A 15,752-nucleotide genomic window follows, 5' to 3' on the forward strand; every position below is an offset into this window, starting at 1 on the left:
AGTTCTTAGCCACCTGGCACGCCCCCTCCCCGTTTTCTATTTATCAGAAGATGCCAGAAGCACTTATTTTTTTCTCTACAAAGCACAGGAGAAATCATGGTGGTAGGAATCGTGGTGAGGGCTCGCTGCTAAAGCCTCGCTCACCTCGCTCACTGCTAAAGCCACATTGCGACTTTGAACTGTTTTGCGCACACATCCTGTGCTATTTGTTTAAAAGTGAAAAAAACCCAAGGGCCAAACACACACATGTAACTCAACATGTAGTTGGACCTCCAAAGGCCTTCATTTATCAAAGGCTTGCAGTAAACCTTCTGCATGCTACCTTCCAGGGGCGGACGCTTGACCTGAGCTGACTGCGTGAAGCTCAGTATTGCAGCTCTTTGAGGTTTCCTCCCATTTTTTATATACCTCTGTTGACGTTCTGCGCCAGATCATTGGCTCAGCTTTTATGAAGCTGTTTAAAGTGCTGCTTGCTGAGGACTCCAACAGCATGCAGAGAGCAATCCAGGGGAGCTTGAGACAGGAGATGGCCTTCAATAGATTAGGTAAGAAAACAGCACCTCTGCATCACGTGGCCCTTTCTTGCTACTCCCAGGGAATACACTCTGAGCTGAAGAACCTTAATGGTGTAGTGCCTTCAAAGCCAGTTCTTGATCACTCTTGCTTTTTTTCCAAGGAAATGGACAGGGCCAATTTACATGAACATACTCACAACTTGACAATGCAATCAATGCATCACATGTGCAGACATCACATTCAGCGTTGCTCTGTGAACATTAGGCTCACCCAAACACTTAATTTCTAGAAATGGTGACAGGGAAAAAGGAAAAGTGCAGAGCTGGCAGCGCACACCGGTGACGATTTTCCTGCATCAGCAAGAGCATCTAGAACCAAAATGGCGAATGGGTGAATGGTCTAAAACAAAACTGGTCTAAAACTGGTCTAAAGCAAAACTGTATGTCATGTGATGGTGCCCTAAACAACATCCTTTTCACTACACCTTTTCTGTGTGTTGAAGATAAGAAACGTTAAAATTGCTGCACTAAGAACATAAGAACATAAGAACAGTCCCACTGGATCAGGCCATAGGCCCATCTGGTCCAGCTTCCTGTATCTCACAGCGGCCCACCAAATGCCCCAGGGAGCACACCAGATAACAAGAGACCTCATCCTGGTGCCCTCCCTTGCATCTGGCATTCTGACATAGCCCATTTCTAAAATCAGGAGGTTGAGCATACACATCATGGCTTATAACCCGTAATGGATTTTTCCTCCAGAAACTTGTCCCATCCCCTTTTAAAGTGTGTTGTGTGACTCTCCTTCCCGCTTTGTTTAAGAAAAGGTGGGATCTGGCTAGGTAGCAAAGAGCATCTGACCAACAGCATCATCCACAAAAAAAAAGGCCAAACTGACAGACCTGCAGTGACAAAAATACATTATCAGCACAATCCTATGGTCTGCCCCCACCGATGTAGTGGTACCAAAATGGCTACCACTGCATTGGTGGGGGGGGGGGAATCTCAGAAGTCACCTCTGAGTAAGGGAACATTTGTCCCCTTACCTAGAGGCAAACCTCTGCAGCGCAGACCTGTACTAGTGAAATTATTGGTCCACCATCTGTATGCCTGCCATTGCCAGCAAACCTGTCCCCTTCCTGGAGCTGAGCTGCCAATCCCTGCCCTGTTGTCTCCCAGTTCCACCGTCTTCCACCTCATTGCCATATAATGCAATGTGTGTGCATTATTTGTGTGAATGTCTTTCTGAGCACATTCACATGTGAAAGGCTTGTTTATAAAACTAAGATCTGGACGCTGCTAAAGACAGAGTCACATGTAGGGTCATGTCCTTCAATTTCCCAACAGCACCAGGGCCAGCAGTGACACAAATGAGGCAGTTCATGATGAGCAGTGGATGGTGGGGAAGTGGCAGGCTTGAGGTGCCCTTCACCCCAGTCTGCCACTGCCTCCCTCCTGACTGCCACGGATGGAACCCCATTAATCTGCTTCTCACTTGCTAAGAGTGAGCAGGAAGCAATTCAATCACCTCTCTTCTCCCCCACCTTGCACCTTCCTAGCATGGTTCCTTTAATTGTGAAGGGACTGAGAGAGGAAAGAGTGACACAATGAGTGACACAAAGGTAGGGAGTGGATCACTGCTGCCCTCACCTGGAAAAAACACAGGCTGTCAGTGCTTAGTGTGTTTGCTCACCTTGCTCCTTTCCCCAGTGGTCCCTTAAAACCCCCACTGGTTCCCAACCTGTGGTCCAGGGACCAAAGGTGGTCTGCGAGAGAAAAAGATTGCCTTTGATCAAGTCCAACGTGCTCCAAAAGCAGCAACCCACTGCCTTCACTATAAATAATACATCTAATAAATTCCTATTAATTCTCCTCTTATTACAAATTTATTTGTATTTCTTGTGTGAAAGGGTGGGGTTTGCATGCAGGGCCCGTGGGAGGGGGTAGAGGGGGTATTTTGTACCTGGGTCCAGGTTCAGACAGGGGGCCCAAGAGCTAAATTTCCTAGGATCTTATATTTTCCAAACTCACCCGAATTGCTGCCGTGTGGGATACTGGGTGCTGGGCCAAGGAATGCATACACAACACTGTCAAATCTGGGATGAAACCGGCCTGCTAAGGTAGCACTTTGGCTTGTGAATTTGCTTACCATGAAGGAGTGTATCAAGGACACGTCTATGGAACTACAGCTGTTGCAGAAATACATTTTGGTACGCACAGGACACTTTTCATTCTAGTGTGAGCCTAAATAGGATGCTCTAGTTTTCTGCAATGATTTGCTATATTTAAATTTTTTTAGAAACTTAGGAGTGTGTTTGGTGTTCTGTATGATACAGCTAGCAGTATCTAGCTGCTGATGCTGTGTGGGCATGTAGACATGGGCTCTTCATTGGGAAGCACACTAGACCAGGGCTCCAAAGACTCTTCCTGCTGTTACAACCCTCCCCTGTTTTGTCCCCTCCCCACCTCTGTCTCCACCCTCCCTCACTCTGTTTCATCCTCTCCCTCTTTGGGAAGGGGCCCAAAAGAAACACTGTACCCCCTGATAAAATTCTGCTTATAGGCCTGGTTCCATGTGCTCCATGGCAATTCTGATTTTAGTCTCAGTGGTCCACAGGCTCCTAAAGGTTGGGAACCACTGCTTTAAACTTAAAAGGGACCATGTGAAGAAAGAGCAAGGTGAGGGGGCAGGTAAGTACCCAGTTGCCCCATTCCTTCTCTGCAGTTCCTTTAAAATAAACCAGAAAGTGCAGGACATTGTGGGAGTTCCCAGCAAGACGAATATTGAAAGGGAAAGCTGGGGAAAGAGTCACATCAGTGGCTGTGATCATTTTCCTTTTTGGGTGTTATGGGAGGGGGGGGTACCGACAGTGGTGGGTGAGGGGCAGCACCAGGTGTCAGATTCAAGTGGGCTGACCCTGACCGCCACTACCATGAGGCAATTCCTTCCTTTGTTCTGACTTTCCACTTGGAAACCCAGTCTGGGCAGCAGGGCTGGCTTTTAGGCAATTGGGGAGATTTCACCCAATTGGGTCCCATGCATGATGGGGGCCCCCTACTGCCCTGCCACCCACCGCTGCTTCCAATTGGCCTGAAACTGGGTCACTTTGGAAGCTGCTCCTGCTCACTGTTGCTTTCAGTTGGCCCCAGATTGGTGTCATGTAGGCAGCAGCATATGGAGGCATACGTGCCTTGCTCTTTTCCCACCCTCAGCAGCTCCCTCTACCATCCTCTCCCCAGTCTCGCTCTGGAGCAGGCTGCTGTGGATGGGCAGCAATGGACAAGAGTCGGGGAGCACTGTGGGTTGGGCATATGCTCCCTCCTCCCTCCAGCCGAGCTCCCAGGCACCTATTCTGCACAGCCACTAAAGGTACAGAAGTCCTATCCACTTGCACATAAGAAAAACAATTTTTTTTTCTTGGTCTGGCTCCATTCAAGCGAAGAGCTAAAAAAATCTGTAGAGGGGGCTCCGCAAAATTAGAAGGGGGCCCCACAAAAGTGTTTCCAGTTGGGCCCTGTGGCTCCTAAGGCCGGCCAAACTGGGCAGGCTCCTTGATTCAGAACTCTCTCCTTGATTCAGAGTGCCAGGTGGCCGCTGTAGCCGGGGTGCATTTGGACAGCTAGTGTGCCAAATGCAGACATACTTGAGTTGATCGAACCTAACCACGGCGATCCCTGCTTTTGTGACTTCAGGACTGGACTAATGTAACACACTGTGTGTGGTGCTGGCCTTGAAGACGGTTAATGTGGCAGAATGTGGCATCCCAGGTGGTGACGAGAGCCAGGCGATTTGATTCTATTGGGTCACAGCTTCAGTGGTTACACTGGCTGCCCATTTGATTCTGGACCCAATTCAAGGTGCTGGTGTTGACCCTGAAAGCCCTCCACGGTTATCTGAAGGACCACCTTCTCCCATATGTTCTGGCCCACTCTCTTCAGCCATCTGAGGAGACTCTCCTGAGTTGACCTAGGTTAGGGGAATGGCAGTGCGAGGCAAGCCTTCGCCATAGTAGCACCACAAGTATGGGAATCCCTTCCAGGGGTGTTAAGAACTGTCCCCTCCCTCTTGGCTTTTCAGAAAGGGCTCCAAACATTTTTCTTTCGTCAAGTGTTTGAGTAACGTGTTTTTGGATGTGCTGCTGTTTGCCTCCGGGGCCTCTGTACGATGCCTGCTGCTATTCCACTCCCTTTTTCTTCTTCCTTTTTTTATACTGACCTCCCCGACTGTTTTTTCTACTAGTTGTTTTTCTGTTATTGTATTTATTGTTTCTTTTGAAAACCTCGTTGTTTCTTGTGAAACTTGTAAGCCACCTTGGGAAAGGAAAGGTGGAAGTTAAATTTCTCCAATAAATAATTTACAGTGGCAAATCCTACAGGACCCTGGCAAAAGTATAACAAAATGTAAAGCCCGTTAGCGCTATGCACACTAATGGCCATTGCCCCGCCCGCCTCGTGCAGGCAGGCTCCCATTGGCCCGCGCCTTTTGGCGCGGTGGAGGCTCAGCTCACGTGGGCAGTTCCCACTCGCATGCGCTCAGTTCTGGGAGCAGCAGCGACCCCACCCGACCTCCCTTTGCACAGTCTGAGATTAGCTGGTCGCTCTTGCAGGGCCAGGTAGGAATTTTTGGCTGGCACCTTGATTGGCCGTAGGAGTCCGTTTATTCGCCTACCCCAGACTGCTGTCTTAGGAGGTATGGTTCTGATAGGTTCTCATTCCTTCGGTCACTTGGCGTGATGCATGTGGGGCGGGGTAGGTAGGGCAACGCAGTGTCCCTCCAGGGCAGCAAGGTCAAGGGGGGCGAGCCAGAACCGCCCACATGATGCCTAGCCGGCTCGAAGAGGTAGGCTGGCAAACCCCCCTGACTGGTCTGGCTGTGCTTGCATGGTTTGCCCAGCGAGCCAGCTGGCCAGTGCCCCTGCCCCCTTTGGGGGTGACGTAGACAGGCTGTACCCAGTTGATTGACTGGTGGCAGCCCGAGTCAGTTGGTTCGCCCTCGAGCTCCGGGGGAGGTAGACTGCTGGGTCCGTTTTCCCCCAATTTTAGGCCCCTGCAGGCCGGGGGGCTAGCCCCCTGGCCCCATCTAGCCCTGCTGCTGTTTTGTGTTGTTGTTGTTGTTAATAAAGTGACCCTAGTTCATCCCAAGAAACCTCAGCCTGGCATCTTATTTGGGGGGTCAGGGGTAAACCTGTGTTTTGGGCTTATGTGCTATTGCCTAAAATATTCAAATAAAAACTAAAACGTAGCCCCCAATGCATCCCAAAGTTTGAGCAGTGAGGCGCATGGGAAGTCCTATGAGGCAGAGAGAATCATTAGGAATACCCAATCCTGCCCAGTACCATTGGCAATGATGCAGCCATATCAGCGAGATGTGCTCTGCTTTCAGTGGTTGGAGGACAGGCCTCCTAGTGCCCTATGGGTCTCCTAAGACCTATGCACAGTTGATATAAGTCCAAGGAGTTAAAAGGGGCAGGGTGTGTTCAAAAAGAGGGGTTAGGATCCAGTGCAAGCTGCTTCCTCCAGGATCCTTCCCCCTCCAATTCCACTCCTCCCCCTGAAAATCCCCTTGCCCTCCCTTTGCCTGCCCACAACACACCCCTGCTGCCAAATTAGTGGGAGCAACAGACCCTCCAGGAGCCACTGCTCTGCCGCCCCCCCCCCGCCATTCTCTCAGCATCACAGAACTGCATGAGGGCCACCCACCTTTCATGCTGCTGTAATGTGCCTCGCGCTGTCAGAACACTAGTTCCAAAAATATCCAGTGGGGGGTGGGGGATTAGCCTCCTGGTGGCTTACGGGTTTCCTTTGTCCTATGCTAGCTAAATAGTTGATATAAGTCAGAGGAGCTCAAAGTGGTGGATTGATATAAGTCAGAGGAGTGCAAAGTGGAGAAGGATCCAGTGCCAGTCGCTGTCACCAGGATCCTGAAAACCCCCTTGCCCTTTCCCTGTCTGCCCATGACATGCTACTGCTGCCAAATTAGCAGAAGCAGCAGAGCCTCTGGGAGCCATTGCTATACTTGCTGTGCTGCTACCAATTTGTGGCAGCAGCCCAGAATTGCAAGATGGCAGCCCTGCTTTCACAGTCCCGTAAAGATCAACAAAATTCGCCTCTCATTGCGCAGATGGAAGTTCATCTGTGGACAGAAGAAGTTCTTAATGAAACATTCCATAACTAGATGTCTTTTCCTGAGCTTTGAAGGTGTGGAGGCAGAGCTAACATGCTCTGAAATAGATCATAAATGACAAGTGTATTGTTCCAAAAGAAGAATGCAACATGGATGATGATGCTTAGCTCATTTTATTGATCAATCTCATTCAGAAGGTGCATGATATTCATCCGTGAAGAAGAATGGATCGTTTTGTGGTGACACTATGAGCAACGTATGAAGTGAGTTGAATATATATATTTTTGGGTGCTCCTTTGTCTTGTGCAACTCATTCAGCGCATGCCCCAAATTTTTCCAGTTTAAGCATCCCACGACTTTTGCTAGTGAGAGAATGACAAAGCCAAGGATTATTTGTTTGTTTGTTTAAAAGATTCATATACTGCTTTTCTGGTGCACAAAGCAGTATACAGCAATTAAACTACAATTGAAAATACAATTAATAAAAGCATTTAAATTAAGCCATTTCTGCCCAACGTTGCATGTATGCAACAGGGATCAAATGTGTACACTAGTGGCTGAGCAAAATGGGTTAAAACAATAAATACAATGATAAAATGATACTGGTGTAGTTAAAATATGAAAAAGTACAATAGAATATATAGATATATAGATATATAGATATATAGATAGATAGATAGATAGATAGATATGAAAGCCTAGTAAAGAGGGAAACGTAGTAAAGAGGGAGCTATCTTCAGATTTTTCAATACTCAGTGGCAGAGATATGGTGCTACAACAGAAAAGGTCCTGCATCTTGTTGCCATGTCCTTTGCTTCAGGTTGGCAACCTTCAGTCTTGAAAGACTATGGTATAAGCCTACAGCACCTGGTATTCCCAGGCGGTCTCCCATCCAAGTACTAACCAGGCCTGATCCTGCTTAGCTTCTGAGATCAGACGAGATCAGGCATGTGCAGGGTAACAGTTGCTGCAGATGGCAGTAGTATCCTATGCAGGGCCCTGTCTGATGATCGTAGAGGACATATGAGGAAGGTGGTCCTTGGTTCTATGCCACATGGGGCGTTAAAGGTCATCCCCAACAACTTAAGTTGGACTCAGAATGGAATAGGCAGCTAGTGTAGCCACCAAAGCAATGAAATGGCAGAATCAAATCACCAAGCTCCAGTAACCAATGGGGCTGCTGCATTCTGCACTGGCTTCAGCTTCAGGACCATCTTCAAGGATAGCACCACATAATTTGCATTACAGTAGTCTAGGTGAGATGCCACTAGGGCAAGTGTTCTCAAACTTCTTGGGAGTAAAACTCCCAAAGTAATTCTTGGTGGGGGGGGGGGGAATGCAGCAGCCTGATCCAGACACTGGGGAGGGGGGGCAGGGACATTCCTTATACAATGCAGCAGCAGGCTCCCAGGTGTGTGAGGAGCCCTGTGGAAGTGAATCCTGAAGTGGGTCACGATCATTATTTTCACATTCTCTGTGACTTGGGGAACCCTGCGAAGGTTCCTGCAAAGCTCTCCACACCCCCAGGAGCCTGCTGCTGCATCATGGAAGTAAAAGAAAGCCCCTGCCCCCCTCCGACAGCGGTGCAGTTCTGGGGATCGTGTCGCTGCATTCCCCACCCCTTAAATGTCCTCAGGCAGAGATCCTTAGGCTGGGGTGTCATGACACCTCAGTTTGAGAACCTCTGCACTAGGGCATGGACTACTTTAGCGAGGTCCAACTGACTTTTGTATGGTCTCAGCTGGTGCACCACCTAAAACTGTGCTACCTGCTCCCTTGGCCACAGATTCCACCAGGTAGCTGTGGATCCAGCATACTACTAGGCTGCAAACCCACTGTTTCAGAAGGTGTGTTGCCCCATCTAAAGAAGTTGTAGATCTAGTACCTGCATTCTGGCCTTCCAGACTAGGAGGAGCTCTGACTTGTCTGGATTTAATTTCAGTTTATTAGCCCACATCCAGGCCTCAACCCTTTCCAGACAGAACCTTATAGCTTTGTCTGCCCCCTTGAGGACTGGTTGAAACAAGAGATAGTGCTGGGTGTCATCTGTATATTGGTGACACCCAACTCCATATCCAGGGATGGGCAAATCCAGCATGGCTTGACTTGGAAATGGGTCCTAATGACTGGACTTTCTGAGTTGCCCAGAGCTGTTTCATGACTTGAGTCTTGAGTCATTCCCCTTTAAAAAGCTAGTTTCGGCTCCGTAGCATAAAACGGAGCTGCTGCTGGACAGTATGTGTGTGTCGGAGTTTTCTTTAAACATTCCCCTGATGTCTCCATCCTATCTGTAAATGAGGCAGAATGGTGCGGGATGGATTGCGTGAGAGCGGGGACAGAAGTGACTAGGGGAAGGAGAGTCACGCGCAGTAGCTGGGAGGCTTACCAGTACAATTCAATCCTTTGCAACTCTATTCATAAGTAGTCCCATTTGTACTAGTTTTTCAGTGAGGCTTCCTCCCCCCAAGTAACAATGGAGCCCAATAGGAGTTATGCAGTTGGAAAATGTGATTGCTACTAAACTGCCGCTCCCTGTGCTTCTTCAGGCAATTCTAAGGCAAAAAAACCCAAAAAACTCTTGGGCTCCTCCTTCTGTCCCACCTCATTCACAGAAAAAAATCAGACCGCCCATCCTGTGTCCAGTGATTATCCGTTCCTTCAAAGACTGAACAGAGAGCCTGCTCTTGCCTCCCCTCCCACCTCCTGCTTGATGCAAAAGCAAAACATTGACCCTTCCCTGCCTCCTTGTTGGAACTTCCCAGTCTGAATGATGGCCCCATGAGATCTTTCACATCATGAAAAAAGTAAGCAAGCACACCCAGACACAGACAGACTTGAGTCTGCATGTAAAGTGGTGAGTTAGTGGCTTCAGATTCAAGTCAATGCCAGACTCATCAACACAGATGACACAGGCAAGTGTACATGAGTCAGCAAAAACACGTGACTCGAATTCCCATCCCTGTCCAAATCCTCCTCCAGCAGCTTCATGTCAATAGTGAACAGCACGGAGGACCAAATAGATTCTTGAGGCACTCCACAAGTCAACAACCAGGGTGCTAGGCAGGTATCTCCCAGCCTCATTGGCTGGGTCTAGTGTGCCAGGAAGAACCATTGGAAAACAATGCCTCCGAGTCCCAACACAGACCTGGTTGATAGTGTTGAAGGAAGTTGAGAGGTCCAGCAGGACCAACAGGGATGCACTCTTCCTGTCTGGTCCCCAGCACAGGTCACCTACAAAGATGACCAAGGCCACCATCCTGTAGTTTGGCTGGAAACTAGTTGTCCAGATACTCCACTTCTTCCAAAATTCCTTTTTTTTTTTTTAATTTTATTGATGTTTAATTTTTTTAAGTATACATTCCACTTATATTTACATAATCATAGATCAACAATCTTTTCCCCCTTTTTTCCCTCCCCCCATGAACAGCGACCATTAACATTAAGTATTTGTATCTGCAGCCATAAGCACACCTTTTGGATTTTATCCATTATAACCAGTGCTTTTTTTGTGGAAAAAAAGGTGCAGGAACTCACAACTTGTTAATCTTTTATTTATTTATTTATTTATTTATTTATTTATTTATTTATAAAACTTTTTTTATTGGAGAAATACAATATTTTTATGTGCTTCCCCCCTAAAGATGAACTTACTTCTGAGTAGACATGCATAGGATTGGGCTGTCAATCTCCACATCCCCTTCCCCCTGGTTACTTTTTCTACACAAGGGGGAAAATACTGTACAGGTGCACTTGTAGCGTGTAGTATGTAGTGTGGCACTACTTCGAGGAGAGGAAGCAGTGAATGCATTCCAAAAAATGGCTTACATGAGTTCCATGTAGTAAAATTACTCTAAGCAACTGTGGGAGTAAGAACAAAAAAGGAATTCTTACATGAGAGGGGTCCTTAGGTGCACATAGAAACAACTATGTTTGCAAGCAAGCGATTAAATATGGTTTAATTCAGGTATCGGAATACTCTGCGTCTTTGGGAAGGCGCTTGCCATGCAATTGTATGTTCTCTGCTGCCCTGAGCAGCTGCTTTGCATTGCTGGAGAGGAGCTGCAAATGCTGGCTGGCGGAGGGCATGCTTGTGGGGGAAGGACGAAGAAGATCTCTGGCAAGGCTGGACAGCATGTTGTACACACGTAGAATCCCTTTTCACCTGCCCTTAGCATGTGAAAATGGGTGCAGATATATATCTCTGCCAGGATTAAGAGCCCAATCCTAGATATGTCTACTCTGAAGTAAGTCTCGTTCTAGTCAATGGAGCTTACTCCCAGGAAAGTGCCTAGGATTGCAGCCTAAGAGCCCAATCCTATGCATGCCTACTCAGAAATCCACTTTAGTGAATGGGGCTTACTGTGGATAGGATGGCACCCTTAGAGTACAATCCTATGCCTGTCTATTCTGCCTCTGTTTTGCTCCCCGCCCTCCTGGAATGCCTCCGAAGGGGAGGGGCCCCTGCAAAAAGGTGCTGGAACTCCGTCCCCCTGCGTTCCATTAGAAAAAAAGCCCTGATTATAACAGTATTGCCCCCCCTTCCCTTACCCATCTTATATATCTCAACCACTTCTTTCTTATCTCGGTTTTCTTATCTTCCCATGTCTTATCCTGTTTCAGTATTGATACTATGTCTGATTGTATCCATTCATATAAATACCAATTCCATTTTTCCACAGTCCATTTTGATGCATCTTTCCACCCATATGCTATAACTGCATGGATAGCTAGAATCATAGCTTTGAATAAATCCTGATTATATTTTTTTACTTTATTATTTCCCAAAACTCCCATAAATAACATTTTCCCAGAGAGCTCCAGCTTAAGGTTACATAATTCCTCCACCTTTTCAAATATCAATTGCCAAAAATCAATTACCTTAGAACATTCCCACCAAAGATAGGCATAATACCCTTCTACAGTGCCAACAATTTGAATTCCTTCCCTTAATCATATAAGCCAGCTGGGCAGGTGTCCTATACCATTTCAATATTAATTTCATCTCCAATTCTCTAAATTTTTCCATTCTAATCTCCAATATTCCTTTCATTATTCTGTCTGTCTCCTGTACTGACATTCCCACCTGTCTTTCCCATTTAATTCTTCCAAAATTCCTGAAAACTGAGACACCCACCTTGCCACAATCAGCTTGCCCCAAAATGGGAAGTTGGACACTGGAAATTACCCAGGACCATTGGATCTAAGAAGGGTTTCTTCAGGAGAGAGCTCACTGTGGCACTGCAGAAGGTTCAAAATTCTTTATTCCATTTTTTAAAAAAAACCCAGAAACCAAGAAAAATTGTATGGGGTTGGGGCACATAAAATCGGAGACCTTCAAAAATTGGCAACCTCTGCTACATTTCCTGCTGCCCATGACACTTAAAAGCAACATTCCCATTCTCCAAGCATTCATTGCTCAAGTCTGTCAAGAAAATGTTCCATCATTGAATCCCTAGAGCCCAAGTGCCACATTTCTCTTTCACATGTCCAAATACAGGGTAACCTGCAGATGAGGAAGCTCAGCTGCCTTTTTTCAGTAGCTCTTCATCAGTGGAACAGATACTCACGCAACTGCATTGCAGAAAGCACACAGGTTTGGGTATGTTTGACCATCAGAGCCACAATGAGGACGATGATCCATGGGGCACATATTTTTGGGATAACCAGTACAATCAATGTCCTGCCAAGAGAGCAACAGCACATCTTCAAATTTCTTCTCCTTGTAGCTGAGCAGCCCAACCTATCCAGTGGTGGCTCAGTGGGGCCACTGGGCCCAAGCTTTGTCCAGCACTGGATTTGAGCAGGCTGCGGGTCTCCTCAGGGAAAGGGCACATTTGTTCCATTACACTGTGCAGCGCCACAATAATCTCAATGGGGCTATTCAGATCCACACCAGTTATTTAGCTGTTGCAGAACTGAGTAACCCTGTGTCAAGCTTTCAGTCCCAGGATGGGGGTTAGGATGCAGCGGAGGCTTGCTCCACTGTCCCTGCCCCCTCCCACATCTGAATTGCCCCTCCCCCCCACCTCTGGAACATTGTCCTGCCAACCTCTCCCCTGCCCCTCTGCTGCCTGGAGCTACACTAACCTGCCCCCTTGGCAATCAGACAGGACGTGTTGCCTTTTCCACTGACACTGCTTATTCACTGGGTGTTGAAAAGTACTTTTATGGCACTTTTATGACACCCAGCACTGCAGCCACAATGCCAGCACTGAACAACCATAGGATCAGGCTGCTAGACTTATTACCTCAGTCCTAATATCGCAGAGATACATCAAGTGGGTACAGATTATCTTTGATCAAGTGACAGCATTTCACCTGCTTTGACTCACATGGTTATCAGATCTACTGAGTCATCCTGCTAAGTGACAGGAGCCAATAATGCCAATTTTGGCTGGTTTTTCCTTAAGCCACAAATTTTGACAACCAAAGTTCCATTCCCCATTCTCAACGTTTGATAAGAAACTGAGCAGAAGCTGCAGCTGCCCAAATTCCCTCACCACCCAAACTGTTGAAGGTTCCAGAACTCTAAGACTGAAAAGATTGACCATTCCTGACAAACCCTGCTTTGCAGCAGGGGGCCAAACTGCTCTTATCTTTTTAACAAACTGCACAAGGGAAGTGGGTGCAACTGCACACTTGGACATTGGAGGCTTTAGCACTTGGTCCCCACTGCTGTTCTCAAGCAGCTGGCATAACTCTCTCCCCCTCCCCAACCAGTTTGCTCTTTATCCTATTGCAAGATGCTAGGAATGTTTATTTGTTCTGAACTTAGCACAGAGGAAATCAGGTAGAAATCACTGTGGGGGCTCAGTGCTAAAACCCTCCAGGATGGCTTTGGGTTGATTTGCGCACACATCCTGTGCTATTTGTTTAAAAGTGAAAACAAAACCCAAGGGCCAAACACACACATGTAACTCAACACGTAGTTGGACCCCCCAAAGGCCTTCATTTATCAAAGACTTGGAGTAACCTTTCTGCATGCTGCCTTCCAGGGGTAGATGCTTGACCCAAGCTGGCTGTGTGAAGCTCAGTATTGCAGCTATTTGAAATGTCCTCCCATTTTGTTTTCCACTTTTGTTGTTCTGTGCCAGATCATTGGCTCAGATTTTATGAAGCTTTTGAAAGTGCAGCTTGCTGAGGGCTCCAACAGCATGCAGACTGCAGAATACAGAGCTTGAGTCAGGAGACTGGACTTCACACAGATCAGGTCAGAAAACAGCACTGGCATATGGCACTCTTTTGCTGCTTCTCTTCCAGGGAAGAGAGGAACCTCCTCTGAGTTGAGGAACCTCAGCAGGGTAGTGCCTTCGAAGCCAGTTCTTGATCAGGCTTGGTTTATCTCCAATGGACAAGGCCGATTACACACAACAAACTCACAACTTGGCAGCTGCAAATGGTGTACGTACATCACGTTCAGCATTGCTTTGTGAACATTAGGCTCACCCAAACATTTTATTCCTCGAAACTTCAACAGAGAAAGAAAAAGGCAGAGCTGGCAACACTCACCAGTGACGGTTCTCCTACTTCAGTGACAGCGTCTAGAACCAAAAGGGCAGATGGGTAAAAGCTCCAAAGCAAAACTGTATGTCAAGTGACAGCGCCCTGAACAACATCCTTTTCACTACAGGAAAACTGAATGCAGCCTTGCTTCCATTCTACTTCAGAAGGACACCTATGTTGAGGTCTGGCAATATGCAAACTAATAAAATGTGAACTGAAAGGAAGATAATCCAATCAACAAACGTTTCTTAATCAACGGACAGCCCCAGTTAAAACTATTCTTACACACATTTTAATTTTCCCCCACTTCTTTTCAAAACCTTGTATCTAGTATATAATCCTAGCCATTTCAGTGGCCATTCCTCCTCTGGGTTCTGACCCCTCTACTTAAGGTCTGTATTGTAGTGTGCGGCACTGGCTGTGGGCAGTTTATTATATGAAAGCTGCTTGGCATGTAGACTGACTCCCCTGCAGGGAATATTGCAGACATCAGTGCAGACATCAGGACTGTGCAATGCTGAAGTTCAGCATCTTCAGGTGAGAGAGTCAATTCCATGTGGCAAGTCCCTTCATTCATTCTGGCTCCTGTGTCAAATTCCCTGCACCTGGAAGCATATCGCATGGAGTGGCATTAGAATGCCCGTGAATCATTCTGTTCCTTCTTGGGATGACGTACGCAATGGGATACACCAGGGTTGGGAACTTGAACTTGAGTCAGTGACTTGGACTCAGTGACTCGGAGTTGTGAAAATTAATGTTTTTCAGTGACTTGTAAGTCACACATGTGGAGGACTCTGAAAAAGACTTGAGTCGGGGCCCCCCTGACTTGGCACTCATCCCCACGCATGTGGACTTGAGTCTACCTGTGTCTGGCAGCGCTGCTTACGGTTTTCGCTGCGTGGAAAACCTTGTGGGGCAAGAATTCTGAGGGCGGCGAGCAGCAGGGAGCAGCAGGAAAGGGTTTGCGCTCCCTCAGCCAATGGAAATTTCAGAATGCCAATCCTTTGTCCAATGATCATCCGTTCCTTCCTTTCTATCAGAGACAGGAAAAGAGAGCCCAGTCCCGCCTCCCCCTCCTGCTCGCATTAACCCTTTCCTAATGCTCATTGCCTCATTGAATGAGCGGCTGCAGAGGATCTATTTCTGAGCAGAGCTGCAAGGATTGGGTCATCCTGGTAAGAATCCCAGCTGCTGCACCTGACCCTCCTCCCTCTCATTGCTTCTGTCCTGGCTCTCACTCAGTCCCTCCCAACCCTCCTGCCCTGTTTATAGATGGGATGGGGCAGCAGGGGAGTAGTTCAATAGAACTCCCACATAACACAGAGCCTGGCAGCAGCCCCATTTTTCTCACGGCTGGCTTTTAATGAGGACGACTCAACCCAGGGAGAGAAAGGAGGCAAGAGAGGTGTTCATGACAATCACGCTTTGCAGACATGTTACTTGGGAGGGAGGGGGTCCCTCATTGAATGAGTGGCTACAGAGGGACTACTTCTGAGTAGAGCTGCAAGGATTGGGTCATCCTGGTTAGACTCCCAGCTGCTGCACCTGACCCTCCTCCCTCTTGCTGCTTCTGTCCCGACTCTGTCCCTCCTATCGTTCCTGCCCTCTTT

The 15,752-nt window shown here is 47.5% G+C and overlaps 1 long non-coding RNA gene and 1 pseudogene across 1 annotated transcript; both read right to left on the reverse strand.

Annotated features, from left to right (window-relative positions):
- Window positions 1-6,844: 6,844 nt before the first annotated feature.
- On the reverse strand, window positions 6,845-15,067 carry LOC136642179 (uncharacterized). Its single transcript, XR_010793971.1, has 4 exons — window positions 15,006-15,067; window positions 14,149-14,180; window positions 12,207-12,319; window positions 6,845-7,001 (listed from the first exon to the last, which is right to left on the reverse strand). It is a non-coding gene; the product is annotated as an uncharacterized lncRNA (long non-coding RNA).
- LOC136643450 (5S ribosomal RNA) lies at window positions 7,495-7,614 on the reverse strand (annotated as a pseudogene).
- Window positions 15,068-15,752: the final 685 nt, after the last annotated feature.

This window comes from Tiliqua scincoides, chromosome 2, assembly GCF_035046505.1.
Source record: "Tiliqua scincoides isolate rTilSci1 chromosome 2, rTilSci1.hap2, whole genome shotgun sequence".
NCBI lineage: Eukaryota > Metazoa > Chordata > Lepidosauria > Squamata > Scincidae > Tiliqua > Tiliqua scincoides.